The 17,220-nt window shown below is 40.2% G+C and overlaps 1 long non-coding RNA gene across 1 annotated transcript; it reads right to left on the bottom strand.

Moving 5' to 3' along the window:
- Positions 1-11,821: 11,821 nt before the first annotated feature.
- On the bottom strand, positions 11,822-13,265 carry LOC136251930 (uncharacterized). Its single transcript, XR_010699275.1, has 5 exons — positions 12,907-13,265; positions 12,403-12,494; positions 12,306-12,353; positions 12,201-12,251; positions 11,822-12,154 (listed from the first exon to the last, which is right to left on the bottom strand). It is a non-coding gene; the product is annotated as an uncharacterized lncRNA (long non-coding RNA).
- Positions 13,266-17,220: the final 3,955 nt, after the last annotated feature.

Genomic DNA, 17,220 nt, shown 5'->3' with positions numbered 1-17,220 from the left:
TTGCTCAAAGACGATTAAATGTCTATGACAGTTTTCTGTATAAATACTTTGGTTTGTTTATCATGCTGTAATATTGTGCTGCTGTGTTATGCTATAATAATATTAATGCTTATATTATTTAATGATGTTTGTTTCTATTACTTTAGTGCACGGTGGGAGGTGGAAGCGTCCATGATGACGATTGGGCAATGTGCAAATAAGGTGAGTGTATGCTTTGTAAAAAGAAGCCCACGTAGCTGTGCAGGGCTCATCTTCTGTACAGCTCATCTTCTGTACAGATCAGCTTCTGTATAGTCTTTCATTATTTTATTTTTCCCGAGGGGTAGCCAACTCCCACGCAAAACACAGAAATGGTGTACCAGAGGGATTGCCAATGCCCACGCAAAGCACCCAAATGGTGTGTACGAGACTCCCAATCTTTATGTACTTTTAAAAGCATTTAGTGAGATTGCTAACTAGTAACTACCTGTACAGTTGTTGATCTACATCTTGTTCTAGTTATTCATGATCGATCATTGTCTACTTTCTCCATTATTTTTACATGATTTTGGATTTAGGATTTGGTTTCTAATATATTTGTGTATTTCTGATTGGATTTCTCACATAGCATACAAGAGTCCCAAGGCATTGGCTACCCCTCGCTTTTTACCAAAAGCCAGTTCATCTCTAGTTGACAAAGATAGTGTGACCATCTAATTATGATATTATTTCAATCTAAATTAAATTCTTGATCACAGATACACATTTCCCTTGTTGCTATATGTGGCGCACCACAAAATTAACCAATGTAAACAACCATTACCATACCTTGTAGTGTTTTATTTTTATGTGAATATGCATTGAAGTGTGTGTGTAGTGTGTGTATGTGTGTGTGTGTGTGTGTGTGTGTGTGTGTGTGTGTGTGTAGTGTGTGTGTGAGTGTGTGTAGTGTGTAGTGTGTGTGTGTGTGTGTAGTGTGTGTGAGTGTGTTTGTGTAGTGTGTGTGTGTGTGTGTGTGTGTGTGTGTGTAGTGTGTGTGAGTGTGTGTGTAGTGTGTGTGTAGTGTGTAGTGTGTGTGTGTGTGTGTGTGTGTGTGTGTGTGTAGTGTGTGTGTGTATAGTATGTGCATGATAAAGATTTTTTAAATTCACTAATTTAAATGTGACTGTTTTTTCCACAGGTTTATATGTTGGAGAACTGCATGCAAACAACTAACTTGAAATTTTTATAATGACCATTTTTTAAAAATATTTATTTGATTACATGTACAAAATACAAAGATGTATCACGTGATCAAAACCGTTATTAGCATGATGTACAAGGACTATTGACCATTGAAAAGTTGATGAATTAAACATTCAAGAATGGAATGCTTCTCCATTGCAACTCGCCCACGCAATATAGCGCGCGCGTCACTAATAATCAGTGCTCAGCCGGGGTATGCGACTATTGGATTGATATGGTGATTTTTATAAAATTATTTGTACCTTGTAAAACGTTCATCACGAACGGTATAGCTAGCTGAAGTATTCAAGAAAGGATAGCTCTAGCCTGGTATAACCTGGAATCGTTAAAATGTTCGCGCCTGGATTGTTGGGGTGAGCAAATATTTTCATTGCCAATGGTTCTATGTGTAATGTTAAACCCCCTACTTTGTACCATGAAGAAGGCCGTATTAAGCTGTTACATTTTATGTGAAAGTAGATGTCATGCTGGCCATTCCTGCTAGAACCTGGAAAAGGTTAAAAAGTTATCTGGCGCTCCATAACAGAGCCTTGAAAACGTGCTTCCAGTGTAGACGCGTGTATCTTGTCAATAAAAATTTTTTTATTAAAAGTCGCTTAATTGTTTGATATGCCACGAGTATTCGACCACCAGTCGTTGTGTTCGGCTCAATGGGGACCTTTTGACTCCATGTGACCTTCAACGCAAAGCGGGTAAAGCTTCTTCTAAGAACTGGAAGACAACCATTCGCTACCAAGACCAGCCCATTTCGAAGTTTTTGGTGTCTTATCGTGATGAGATGGGCAGGCGTCGTTGCCGTTTTGAACCAAATGCGGCACTCCAGGCCAGTTCGAGGGCCAGTTTGGATCCACAGAGTTCAATTCTCCGGGAGGAAAGTCCCTCATCCGTCGCACAGGTTGACGAGGAGGAAGAACCTAACGCCCCCTACTTGACTTCTAACAACTCCAACGACATTCTAATGAACAATTCGTCAGTTGTTGACCTACCTGATTTTCAACCTGTAGTTTAGCCTAACTTTCAGTAGGGGAATCTTCATGGAAGCTGTTTTATCTCAGAATTGGATAACGTTTATTTGGAAGTGATACATTGGAAGAAGAACAGTTTTGCAGTTCCACGGGGTTCAGCTGGTAAGGCTTTTGTACTTGAACTGGCTCGTTTGTTTCGTGCTGTAGGTGAGGGTTCTTCCCTGGAATCTGTCACCCTTAAGGCTATTGTTGTGGTTTGTATATTGCTGCTCCAGAAGCCAAGCCCGCACATCTAAGGACAAGGATCACACTCTCTTATTGGAGCAGCGGCTGAAACAGTGGAGGGATGGGAATCTACTTGAACTGGTTGCTGAGGGAAGAGCTATACAGGGTCGTCTCAAGAGCCATTTGCCAAAACTAAGTGAGGCACAACTTGTACGTAACTTTTCTAAGCTAATGTTTGAGGGTAAAACCAAGGCTGCTTTACGATTAGTCTCAGGTTACCAACGTGGTGGAGTTCTAAACTTGGATGAGATAGCTGATTCTGCTTCTCCTGGCCATTGTGTTCGCGATGTTCTGCGGGCTAAACATCCTCCAGCTCAGCCTTTGGATCCTAAGTATCTTCTACAGCATTGGGCTGAACAACCATCCGTACACCATGTTATATTCTCTTCTCTTAATGCTGCTGTTATCAGGTCTGCTGCTTTGCGAACATCTGGTGCGGCTGGACCCTCTGGGATCGACGCTCGTGGTTGGCGTCGACTTTGTACCTCATTTCACTCTGCTTCAGGTGAATTGTGTGTTGCAATGTCCTCATTTGCTCGTCGTTTATGTACTGTTTTTCTCTCCCCAGATTTGCTTTCGCCTTTTTTGGTGTGTCGCCTCATTGCTTTGGATAATAGTCCTGGGGTGCGGCCTATTGGTGTGTGCGAGGTTATGAGACGTATTGTGGTGGGGACTATTCTACGGAACGGAACGGAACGGAATGATGGACTAAACCACGGAACGCTTTCTCAAATTGAAGCTTGCAACTTACCATTGCTGAAACTTCCCTTATAAGTTAGCAGTGGCATCTCCAGTGGGTGATTAAACATAAGATAAAAAGAATTAACGGATCGATTGTGGGTTTTTGTTGGTTGTCATTAGTAACGAAGTATTATTGTGGGATGAGCTGTATCAGTGATGTTCATCCATACGGAAGGGAAAAATATATTAAAACCCCGCGGAATACTAAACGACTAACTCCTAATAACCAACCACAAATCCCACCTACCACAACAAAGACAAGAGGTAAACTCTTTTCAAACATAGTTGCAAAACTCAACAACTGCCCGGACATTAAAGGCCCTATCGCACTAAATCCCAATATTATACTACCCAAACTTAAACACACTAATGGTAACAAAGTCAACCAAGTTCCTTCTCTTATACCACCTACACCTTTACCTGACCCTTTTCATAATCCCCCTCCTGCCAATACTAACAAACGAATTGAATATCCTCCTGTAAACAATATAGATACTAATCCCAACCAATAAATACCCCCATAAACTTTATGTGAGCTGTTTTTCTTATTTAGACTTTAGAAAACAGTCTGGGCCGGTCTTTCAAGTCATAAGTCAGTGTATAAATAAAGCAAGTAGGAAAATACTGGTAACAGGAAAGAGCCAGCTGAATTAAAACTTGAAGAATTTTGTGCAGTGTGTGAGGAGCAAATATTTTGGCAGACCACAAGGAGGGTATATTCTGCAAACATCACTGAAGTGTATGCATGGAGTTATTTATATATTAACAGCTGGTGCAGTGGACTAATGCCGTATTCAATAGTGAGCTGATTTTATCTGTTGCACAATTCAAGGATGTGTCTGACTGCTAGCCTTGAATCAGGCTAAATGCCAAAACTCCAAGATCAGCCAAATCTCTATTATAAGCCGCATGTGAAACCATGCCCGTAGCCACCAGGCAAACGTGTTTTGGACCAGGATGTGTGTGTAATTTCAATGTATCTAGTCAGACCTGAAATGGAACACACATTACATACCACCTAAGAATCCTAGGATTTCTTAAGTGTAACATTTCACATGCTTCACTTCAAACAAAACAGGTTAAATTTGTTCATCTATTTTCAAGTGATTCCCAGTCCAGCTGGTCCATGAAATTACAATGGGATCACATGTATTTGTTACAGTGTGGGCTGTCCTGTGTTGGATCTACTCTAGAGTTGAAATTTCAAGGTAGACTCACTGCCAATGTACTGACACTAGTACTGTTGTAGCATGTTTAAGTGGAGGACAAATGAAATAGTAATGCTAGATTATTTATGTATACAAATTTTTCATAATGAAATTGATATCCCATTTTGATTTGTACTTCCACTTTGCAACATATTCAAGAACAAGAAACTACCACACTTAATTTCCAACCACTGTCATTAATTAACCAAGATCTCACTAGTCTGTAATTCACATTACTGTAGTGATTTTATTGATTCATCTGTATGTTTTCTTCATTTTCCTTTGAAGTTGTATCAAGAGTTCATTATAAGGTGGAGAGTGTCTAACTTGAATGCATTCACCAAACACCCTACTTAAAGTAACACCTCGGCCTTATTTCAGAACAAAGGCTTTACCTTCTTCAGCAACACTAATCAACAGTTTTCTATCCCCCAGTAAAGGTGTTGATTTGATGAAAGGTGAACTTTACGCAGGGTGTTTGTACAGGCCATACTGAGAGTTAGACACTCTCCCCCATACAAATCAGTATTACGAACTCTTGGTTGTACAGTATAGGTAAACAAAGATAAGTTTCTCTCCCATCTTATTCTAGGATTTCTATTGACAAGGAAAATTCAATTATTTGTATACAGGCTCAAAATTGAGAAAATATAAAGAAAGTGGAATTAATATTATACAGTCAGTTTGCTTTTGGATATTTAATGTCTCCAACCACAACAAGAATTCGATGAATCCATGCATCTCATCACTGGTCGTCTGAACATTCTGAAAGTGATACCTCACCCAATCAACCATATATTCTGTTTATTAGACTGAATAAAGTCATGATTACCTAAACAATCACTTAATTAATGTTTTATAATTATCCTATTCCATTTTCCTGGAGGTTGCACTGATAAAATGCAATTTCAGCAATGATAGCAGCTAGCCAAGCTGCAAGTTGATTCAGAAAGCATTCCATTCTGTAAAATAGACCCCATCCAGAATTCAACTCAGTACTCATGCTGAGATATCTGACAATAGTCCACTACTCTGTTAATGAATCATTGATGTTCACACAATATAGCCTCCTTGAGGTATCTGAATGTTTTCTCCTCACACACTGCACAAAATTCCTTTAGATTCTGCTTAGACTGAGTTGATTCAGCTTGTCACCATACTTGTTTCCTTTGTAGTGTAGCTATACACATACTGATTTATGCCGATTAGAAAGGCTGGGCCTCAGACTGTACATTCTAAAGTCAAGTAAGTAAAAATAACTCACATACTAGTAAAAACAAGTCATGGATTAAGTTCCCTACTTGATATATCCTAAGATGAACACACTGAGTCAGCTATTCCCACAATTATAGTACTTCGTTACTAATGACAACCAACAAGAACCCACAATCAATCCTTAAATTCGTTTTATCTTTCTTGGGGTACGTTTGATTACCTGCTGGAAGTGCCACTGATAACTTGTACAGCAATGGTAAGCTGCAAGCTTCAATCTGAGAAAGCATCCGTTCCGCAGTTTAGTCCATCATTCCGTTCCGTTCCGTTCCGTTCCGTAGAATAGACCCCACCACGTATTGTTGCTAAGGCTGTGCTGGTCATCCTGCGGGATGACATTCAGGAGGCAGCTGGTTCACACCAACTTTGTGCGGGGCAACTTTTTGGGGCGGAGGCTGCGGTTCATACTGTCCGAAAGGTTTTTGAGGAAGGAAGCACTGAGGCTGTGTTGCTGGTGGACGCCTCCAATGCCTTTAACTCGCTGAACCGTTTGGTGGCTCTACACAACATCGGACAACTGTGCCCGCCACTTTCCACTATTCTGATCAATATTTATAGGTCTCCAGCCTCTTTGCTTGTTTCTGGGGAGGTTATTTTATCACAGGAGGGTACTACACAGGGAAACCCACTAGCTATGCCTATGTATTCCCTTGCTACAGTGCCTTTAATCAATCAACTTCATGGGACAGTGGACCAGGTCTGGTATGCTGATGATGCTTGTGCTTGTGGCAGTATACAGGACTTGCTCATCTGGTGGAACCAGCTCTGTATTAAGGGACCTGCTTTTGGCTATTTTGTGAATGCTCCTAAAACTTGGTTAGTTTCTAAGGAAAGGTTCCATTCAATTGCTACTACTCTGTTCTCAGATACTGATGTTCAAATTACTTCCGCGGGCCGTTCCTACCGGCCTTGGGGCTGCCATTGGTTCAAACGCTTATGTCCAGGAATTTGTGAGGGACAAGATTGTTGGTTGGTCAGCAGAGATTACACGACTTGCCAAGTTCGCACAAGTTCAGCCGCATGCTGCTTATTCCGCTCTCACTCATGGCTTGTCAAGCCATTGGCTCTACCTTTGTCGCACTACTCCAAACATATCAGAGGTTTTACAACCCCTTGAGGACAACATCCGGCTGGTACTTATCTCTTCTTTGACGGGATGCTCTCCACTAAATGATACAATCCGTAAATTATTTGCCCTTCCACCTCGACATGGTGGTTTGGGTATCATAAACCCAACTCTTATTGCAGCTGAGGAGTACTCAGCCTCGTGTCACATTACTGAGCCTCTTTCACAATTCATTCTGGACCGGGGTACCAATTCGGCTATTGTTAAAACAGAACAGCTATCTCGCAATCCGCAATTCCGAATCTTCCAACTATTCGGATAGATCTTCAAGTTTGCGTACTAGTCTCGCGTGCCAGACGGTTTGTGTGGGGGCGGCAAATAAACCGTCTGGTCACTGTTGCACACATTCCGGGACCACTGCCGGAATGTTGGCAGAGTCAATCAGATCGCTTCGCGGACTCTGTGACGAAACAAACACTAATAATTGAAATTCTTAGTGTAATAAAGAACTGAATCTCGGCTACACAGGTTACTTTTTCGAAAGTTTAACAACGCCATGGGTTTAGGATCTTTGTTTCTCTAGTACAGGGCTCTTAAAAGCGTTGGTATAAGAACGATTATGGTTCACTACGGGTTTGTGAAACGGCGGAATTGTAGAGGAACTGGAAGACGTTCAGCAATGTTTCGAATACGTCACCAGGACAATACCAGTACAATTATCGTCTTAGTCTGCTCACAGAAGTGATTGGAACGATTATTACATCATCCTTGGCACAAAACAATACCGTGATGTAATCTAATTGCATTCCAGTGAGTTCACGGAAAGTGTGCAACAGTGACCAGACGGTTTATTTTCCGCCCCCACACAAACCGTCTGGCACGCGAGACTATTTGCGTACCCACTTGGATCCCTCCTCTCAACGCGCTTTAGATCTAGCCTCAGCCAAAGAGGCCTCCAATTAACTGGCTTACCACCCGGCCCCTACAGGAACATGGCTTTGCACTGCATAAGTCCGCGTTTCATGATGCCGTGGCACTACGCTATGGGTGGTCTCCTCAGCGGACTCCTGCTCACTGTGCATGTGGGACTTCCTTTTCAGTGGAGCATGCTTTATCCTGTCCCAAGGGTGGCTTGCCTTCTATCCGACACAATGAGATCAGAGATCTAACTGCTACCCTGTTAAAGGCTGAAGTATGCTCTCAGGTAGCTGTTGAACCAGAGCTCCAGCCGGTTTCACAGCAGGACTACCCTGCTTCTGCCAATATCCAAGATGGTGCCCGTCTTGACATCGCCATGAATGGTTTTTGGGGTGGAAGAAGTGAAAGATGTTTTGTGGATGTGCGGGTGTTCAACCCTCTGGCTGCTTCTAATGCGTCCTCATCACTGGCCTCCTGTTATCGGAGGCACGAGAACATTAAGAAACGCGCGTATGCTCAGAGAATTCGTGAGGAGGAGCATGCCTCTTTTACCCCCCTGGTAATGTCTGCCTCTGGTGGTCTGGCTCATGAGGCTTCTGTTTTTTATCAACGCTTGGCTCGTCAACTTTCAAATAAGTGGGGCGATGATTACTCTGTTGTCATGGGGTGGTTAAGGTGCTGTCTACCTTTCTCTCTCTTGCGGTCCTCCATACAATGCATCCGTGGAGCCCGCTCATCCATCGGTCACTATGTTAAGACTCCCCCAATTGTGGAGCTGATTCGGGCTGAGTCTCAGTTTGCCGTGGACTAAGAAAATCCCGGTTTGTCCAGCACAGGCCATTTATGTGCTGGGGGTGGTAGGCAAGGGCAGTCCATCAAGCCCGGGAAAAAAAAATTGTTTGATGCAATATACACTGGTATGGAAGCCGTACTGTAGTCTATTAACACTCCGTGGTAGAACCTTGGCTGATGGCCATGGTAAAGAAGGATAAAAGGTAAGACAATAGCGCAAGCAAGCAGAGGTACTACAACAAAGCAAGATCCACAAATTCAATTTCTGATTGGAATAGTTTTAAAGATATTAAGAGAACTATGCAAAGGGAAACTAGACGTGCTTTCAATCAGTATATGTATAAGACTATCCACAATCCTTATGTGTATGGTAAGCGGAAAATGTTCTATAAGTACATCAAATCTTTAAGATCTGATCACACTGGTATACCCTCCTTAGAAAGAAATGGGCAATCCTATACAACAAGTCAAGAAAAAGCGAGGATCTTGAACGAGTACTTCTGTACTGTTTTTACACCAGACAGAAATGATGAAGACCTGCCAAGCATTGGGGACTCTCCTTTCTCAAGTATTTCTAAAATCAATTTACAGGCCTCTGGAATAGCTAAGCTTCTAAAAGATCTTGATCCATCAAAAGCTGCAGGACCCGACCACATCCCTGCTAAATTTCTGAAGATGTTTGCTGAAGATTTGACTCCATGTTTGTTCATTTTGTTTTCAGCTTCCCTTAAACAAGGCATAATCCCTACAGATTGGAAAAAAGCAACAGTATCACCTATTTTCAAGAAAGGATCACGATCTGACCCAGCTAACTACAGGCCCATTTCACTCACTTCTTTATTATGTAAAACTTTAGAGCACATTATTTACTCGCATGTGATGGGTCATTTAGAACGTAACAATATCCTCTCAACCAATCAGTTTGGCTTCCGCCAAAAACGCTCTGCTGATCTTCAACTATTATTAACCGTCCATGACTTAGCATCCAGTTTAAATGACAATGCACAAACTGATTGCATACTGCTGGATTTCAGCAAGGCTTTCGACAAAGTTTCCCATAAACTCTGACTGTTAAAGTTAAGGTACTACGGAATTACCGGAGAGACAATTAACTGGATTTAGTCTTTTTTAACCAACCGTAAACAGCAAGTTGTTTGTGATGGCTCTATTTCAGAAGTTGTCAATGTTACCAGTGGAGTACCTCAGGGCTCTGTATTGGGCCCCTTACTGTTCCTTGTTTTTATAAATGACTTACCCAGCTGTATCAAATCTACTTGTTGCCTATTTGCAGATGACTGTCTATTGTATCGCCAAATTCACTCTAAGCATGACTCCGATGTCCTACAGAATGATTTACATTGTCTGGAACATTGGGCAAACAAATGGTTTATGCAATTTAACCCAATTAAATGTGTTGTTTTAACAATTACTCACAAAGTGCATCCAACTGTCACACACTACACACTGTATGATCAAATGCTTGCCCATGTACAGGAAGCTAAATACTTAGGACTTACATTAGACAGTAAACTTACTTTCAACAAGCATATTGAGTGTATCTGTAAAAGAGCTAACTCTGCCCTAGCATTCATAAGAAGAAACACTCATTTCTGTCAGAGGAATATTAGAGTTGATGCTTATTGTACATATGTCAGACCAATTTTGGAGTACGCAGCTTTTGTTTGGTCCCCCTATACCAACATTAACATTAACAAATTAGAATCTGTTCAAAGGAGAGCTGCTAGATATGTGATGTCTGCTTTTAACAGATACAGCAGTGTTGGTGAAATGTTATCAACTTTACAGTGGGACAGCTTGAAGAAAAGACGAGATATTCAGTCTCTATGTGTCCTTTATAAAATCTTAAATGGTTTAATAGATGTTTCACTCCCAGAATGTATGATTAAAAACTCTCTTATCACTAGAGGTCACAACAAAAGATTTGTTACAATATCTTCAACAGTTAATAGCTATAAGTACAGTTTTTTTCCACGAGTAGTCCCTCAGTGGAATGCTTTACCAAGTGTCACTGTCAATGCACCAACTCTACAGCAATTCTCTACACTTGTACACTAGTGATCTCTTCAATTACTTAATTACTTATCCTTAATTAATTTACTTACTTAATTACTTATACTTAATTAATTTACTTACTTATTTACTTACATTCTAATTTAATTTGTAACTAATCATTGTACTATGCTCATGCATATGAGTCTTACAATTATAAAATATAATAATATTAAAATGCATTGTATATTTATCAATATACCAAAGGTTTGTTCTTAAGCGATCTAGAAACGTTTCTGCAAAAGAATTATAGGACTGTAGCTGTAGCCAGTTTTCCGCTACGCTTGACTGAAGGCGTCAGGCAGGCAGGCAGTAGAAAATTCCATTGACTAATATCAATTATTTTTAAATTCTGTAGCAACTTGATGGAAACGTTTCAGGTCGATCTGAAGACACTTTTGGGCTTGGTTTTACCCAACCAATACTGTCATGTCGTTGTGAGGAAAAATCGTGGCAGGTTTTTGGGTTATATTATATCATGGATCGCCCCCACACTTTCGATGTCCCTAATACACAGTACTATCGTACTGTATGATACTGCAAAGCCGGCCTATGCCTTGCTTTGAGGCTTTTTTAACCCATGTGTTTTTTTTCTTTACCACAGGAAGAAGAAAAGAACTTAAAGAAGATTTTTAATACATCAATTATTTTGATTTTATTAGTAAATTATATACATATATTTATTGCATGCCCATTATTTCCCACAGTATATTTTTTTGCAGCTGATCTCTCTACTGGGTGATTTGAAATGTAGTTAAACTATATACAGGATGGTTTCTTTGTAACTGAACTTTCTACAAGGTGACCTCTTCTAGCTCAGTGGTCTCTCTACAGGGTGATTTGTTTCTAGCTGAACTCTCTACAGGTGACTTGTTTGCAGCTAAACTCTCTACAAGGTGGTTTCTTTGTAGCTGAACTCTCTACAAGGTGATTTCGTCTAGCTGAACTCTCTACAGGATGATTTTTTTGTAGCTGAACTCTCTACAGGGTGATTTGTTTGCAGCTGAACTCTCTACATGATGGTTTCTTTATAGCTGAACTCTCTACAAATTGACTTCTTCCAGCTGATCTCTCTACTGCACTGTTAAAAATAAGGAGTAACTGTTACTCCTCTAGGGGAGTTCCCAGTGTAGGGAGGATTTAACACCCCTATATTCTTGTAGAGAGTAACTAACACCCCACAAAGGAGTAACAGGAACCCTTTGAAAAATCTATTGTAGGGAGTTCTAGTTACTCTAGGAGAGTTCACATAAGCATGCAAGGCATTTCCTTTACTCCATGAAATTCTGCAAATAACTCCGTATAAAATCTCAAATGATGTTAAAGACATACAGCAAAACTGTAACAAAATATTTACAATATCCAGCTTTATAATATTGGAAAATCACTGAAAAAAAGAGATCAGTAGCAAGGCTTCATCATCAGCAAACGACACTTCACTGGAGTTACTTCCTGCCACATGACATGTCATCAGCTGTAGTAAATAGCAGTATAGTAAAGAAATATTCAACAATCATATACTTGTTACCTTTATGGCTGAAGGTACGTCACACACAGTTGCCAACAAAGTTGTAAAAACAATTCTGCCAGACCAGCAGCATCAGTAGTGTAAACTAAAAGGCACAGTTGCTATCATGCAAAGCAGCACTTTTTTGCTACCAGGAGTTCATCATTTTGTTTGTCTATTTGTTCACTGATTTCCTGTGGCACCTGTAATATATGTTTACAAATTGATGCACAGTCACTGTATGTTAACACACTTACTGGATGTTGTAAAAATTCTATGTTCTCAGTGACATTGAGACATCTGTGCTAAAAAAGTAAATATGTGCTTATGCAACTATAAACATTATCTCCTTACAGGTCAAGAACAACTTGGAAAGTTGATGAAGTCGAAGACACACAATGTACATTGTATCAAAGATTCTTGTTAACTGCAGACGATACATCTTACTAGTTAATAGACGATATGCACACTCTATTACTCGAACGAAAAATGATCAATTAAGCGTAGACGGCGCAAAACTCGACGGTAACTTAAAAGCGGAAGTCCCATACAAAAGTATGGGAAGCAAATGTGGCTCGAGCAATAACTCACCACTCGAACTAAGGACAGGCCATCTCGCTTGCCCTACACTTCTTTTGCAAGCGAGATAGCCTGTCCTTAGCTCGAGTGGTGAGTTATTGCTCGAGCCGCATTTGCTTCCCATACTTTTGTATGGGACTTCCGCTTTTAAGTTACCGTCGAGTTTTGCGCCGTCTACGCTTAATTGATCATTTTTCGTTCGAGTAATAGAGTGCGCATATCGTCTATTCCAGTGAATCTGCATGTAATTATGTAAAAAGACTGATACAGGCTACTGACCTTACCAGGCAATATCATTGTGTCCGGCTGCTAACGTCAACTGAAGGCAGACGGACATGATTGTGTACGCCATGTTTAAGCTAGGTGGCTTTCCTCTCCTCCCTCAAGTCTTCAACTTCTTACACACTGACTACTAGTAGCTAGCGGTGAGCTTGGATGGGCTGAATACTGTACGTACCAGTCAGTGATACGACTGAGTCCGCCGACGGAATTTTATTCTCTTTCCCTGAGTCTTGAACTATTTCTGCCGTGTCACAATAAGGCGCCTAAACCCTCACGAGCAGTGGTGACTTCCGTTGGAGCTAGTTTAATAAACCGGTGTGTCACACGAGACGACTCAGATATGAGCTTAAACGTACCTGAAGAAACAAATAACGAGATAGACTCTAGTGAACGTCCAGTAATTATTCACGAACAAGTAAAGACTTTAGTATCACCTTTTAAGCACTACAATTCCTCAGAGAAGCAAACCGCTTTCAACTACTCAACACGGCTCTGTTGTTAAAGAAGCCGTTTCTATGGTAATACTCTTCACTCTAAATAATGCGCTTGTAATAGAAATGGTATTTAATAATTATACATACTATTTCAAAATATTCTTGACTCTTTAGTCTTGAGTAACAATTCGTCCTCCTGTTTTCGTACTGTCTGTTGCCTTGGTTAGCCTGTAAAATAAAACATGAATAAATGGCTGCCATTGAAAAGGAAGCCTAAATAATTACTTTCCTTTTTTACATTGAGTGACTAGAATTGAACTGGTTAGTTAATGGAGAAAATAACATAGTGAGACAGCTATAACCTGCATGTGGCTCATTCATATGTGGCCTCAGCCATACTGGCTCACTGAGTTCACCTTAGCTACTATAGCTAGCTGGTAATGGGAACTCTTCAGTTTGGTGCCTTCACTTACTTGGAGTTCTCTTTACCCTTAGTGGATTACTGTTACTCTCCTAGTAATCCAAACTCCCCTTTCAGAGTAAAATATTTTACTCCCATAGTTACTCTTACTCCCCTGTTTTAACAGTGTGGGTGATTTGTTTCTAGTTGAACTCTCTACAGGTGATTTATTTGCAGCTAAACTCTCTACATGGTGGTTTCTTTGTAGCTGAACTCTCTAAATGATGGTTTCTTTGTAGCTGAACTCTCTACAAGGTAACTTCTTCTCTACAGGGTGATTTGTTGCAGTTGAATTCTCTACAGGGTGGTTTGTTTGAGGCTGAACTCTCTACATGGCGGTTTCTTTGTAGCTGAACTCTCTACAGAGTGATTTGTTTGCAGCTGAATTCTCTACATGATGGTTTCTTTGTAACTGATCATGAACACTCTACAAGGTGACTTCTTCTAGCTGATCTTTCTACAGGGTGAATTGTATGTAGCTGAACTATCTACAAGGTAACTTCTTCTAGCTGATCTCTCTACAGGGTGATTTGTTTGTAGCTGAACTCTCTACATGATGGTTTCTTTGTAGCTGAACTCTCTACAGGTGAATTATTTGCAGCTGAACTCTTTATGCAGTGGTTTCTTTGTAGCTGAACTCTCTACAAGGTGACCTCTTCTAGCTGATCTCTCTACAGGGTGATTTGTTTCTAGCTGAACTCTCTACAGGTGATTTTTTGCAGCTAAACACTCTACATGGTGGTTTCTTTGTAACTGAACTCTCTACATGATGGTTTCTTTGTAGCTGAACTCTTTACAAGGTGACTTCTTCTAGTTGAACTCTCTACGGGGTAATTTCTTTGTAGCTGAACTCTCTACATGATGGTTTCTTTATAGCTGAACTCTCTACAAGGTAACTTCATCTAGCTGATCTTTCTACTGGGTGATTTGTTTGTAACTGAATTTTCTACAGGGTGATTTGTTTGCAGCTGAATTCTCTACATGGTGGTTTCTTTGTTGCTGAACTCTCTACAAGGGGAATTCTTCTACCTGATCTCTCTACAGGGTAATTTCTTTGTAACTGAACTCTATACAAGGTGCATTTTTGTAGGTGATCTCACTGCAGGTTGATTTGTTTGTAGCTGAACTCTCTACAGGGTGATTTGCTTGTAGCTGAACTCCTTACATTGTGTCTAGTTTCTAGCTGATCTCTCTACAGGGTAATTTGTTTCTACAAGTTGATTTGTTTGTAGCTGATCTTTCTGCAGGTTGATTTTTTAGCTGATCTCACTATAGGGTAATTTGTTTGTAGCTGAACTCTCTATAAGGTGATTTGTTTGTAGCTGATCTCTCTGCAGGTTGATTTGTTTTAGCTGAACTCTGTACAGGGTGATTTGCTTTTAGCTGAACTCCTTACATTGTGTCTAGTTTCTAGCTGATGTCTCTACAGGGTGATTTTTTGTAGCTAAACTCTCTACAGGGTTTTTTTATGTTTTTAGCTTATCGCTCTACAGGTTGATTTGTGTGTAACTGATCTCTCTACAAGCTGATTTGTTTGTAGCTGATCTCTCTGCAGGTTGATTTGTTTCTAAATAATCTCTCTACAAGTTGATTTGTTTGTTGCTGATCGCTCTAAAGGTTGATTTGTTTGTAGCTGAACTCTCTGCAAAGTGTTTTGTTTGTAGTTGATCTCTCTACAAGGTGATTTTTTGTAGCTGACCTCTCTTCAGGGTGATTTGTTTCTAGCTGATCTCTCTATAGGATGATTTTTTGTAGTTGACCTCTCTTCAGGGTGATTTGTTTCTAGCTGATCGCTCTACAGGTTGATTTGTTTGTAGCTGAACTCTCTACAGGGTGATTTGCTTGTAGCTGAACTCCTTACATTGTGTCTAGTTTCTAGCTGATCTCTTTACAGGATGATTTGTTTGTAGCTGATCTCTCTACAAGTTGATTTGTTTGTAGCCGATCTCTCTACAGGGTAATTTTTTTTGTAGCTGAACTCTCTATAAGGTAATTTATTTGTAGCTGATCTCTCTGCAGGTTAATTTGTTTCAGCTGAACTCTCTACAAGGTGATTGCTGGTAGCTGAACTCCTTGCATTGTGTTTAGTTTCTATCACTGATGTTTCTACAGGGTGATTTTTTGTAGCTGAACTCTCTACAGGGTGATTTGTTTCTAGCTGATCTCTCTGCAGATTGATTTGTTTTAGCTGAACTCTCTACAGGGTGATTTGTTTCTAGCTTATCTCTCTAAAGGTTGATTTATGTGTAACTGATCTCTCTACAAGCTGATTTGTTTGTAGCTGATCTCTCTGCAGGTTGAATTGTTTCTAGCTGATCTCTCTACAAGTTGATTTGTTGGTTGCTGATTACTCTAAAGGTTGATTTGTTTGTAGCTGAACTCTCTGGAAAGTGTTTTGTTTGTAGTTGATCTCTCTACAATGTGATTTTTTGTAGCTGACCTCTCTTCAGGGTGATTTGTTTCTAGCTGATCGCTCTACAGGTTGATTTGTTTGTAGCTGAACTCTCTACAGGGTGATTTGCTTGTAGCTGAACTCCTTACATTGTGTCTAGTTTCTAGCTGATCTCTCTACAGGGTAATTTGTTTGTAGCTGATCTCTCTACAAAGTGTTTTGTTTGTAGCTGATCTCTCTACAGGGTAATTTGTTTGTAGCTGATTTCTCTACAAGTTGATTTGTTTGTAGCTGATCTTTCTGCAGGTTGATTTGTTTGTAGCCGATTTCTCTACAGGGTAATTTGTTTGTAGCTGAACTCTCTATAAGGTGATTTGTTTGTAGCTGATCTCTCTGCAGGTTGATTTGTTGTAGCTGAACTCTCTACAAGGTTATTTGTTTCTACTCTACAGGTTGATTTGTGTGTAACTGATCTCTCTACAAGCTGATTTGTTTGTAGCTGAACTCTCTGCAAAGTGTTTTGTTTGTAGCTGATCTCTCTGCAGGTTGAATTGTTTCTAGCTGATCTCTCTACAAGTTGATTTGTTGGTTGCTGATTACTCTAAAGGTTGATTTGTTTGTAGCTGAACTCTCTGGAAAGTGTTTTGTTTGTAGTTGATCTCTCTACAATGTGATTTTTTGTAGCTGACCTCTCTTCAGGGTGATTTGTTTCTAGCTGATCGCTCTACAGGTTGATTTGTTTGTAGCTGAACTCTCTACAGGGTGATTTGCTTGTAGCTGAACTCCTTACATTGTGTCTAGTTTCTAGCTGATCTCTCTACAGGGTAATTTGTTTGTAGCTGATCTCTCTACAAAGTGTTTTGTTTGTAGCTGATCTCTCTACAGGGTAATTTGTTTGTAGCTGATTTCTCTACAAGTTGATTTGTTTGTAGCTGATCTTTCTGCAGGTTGATTTGTTTGTAGCCGATCTCTCTACAGGGTAATTTGTTTGTAGCTGAACTCTCTATAAGGTGATTTGTTTGTAG

This window comes from Dysidea avara, chromosome 3, assembly GCF_963678975.1.
Source record: "Dysidea avara chromosome 3, odDysAvar1.4, whole genome shotgun sequence".
NCBI classification, from domain to species: domain Eukaryota; kingdom Metazoa; phylum Porifera; class Demospongiae; order Dictyoceratida; family Dysideidae; genus Dysidea; species Dysidea avara.
This window is presented reverse-complemented; position numbering and strand designations above follow the sequence as displayed.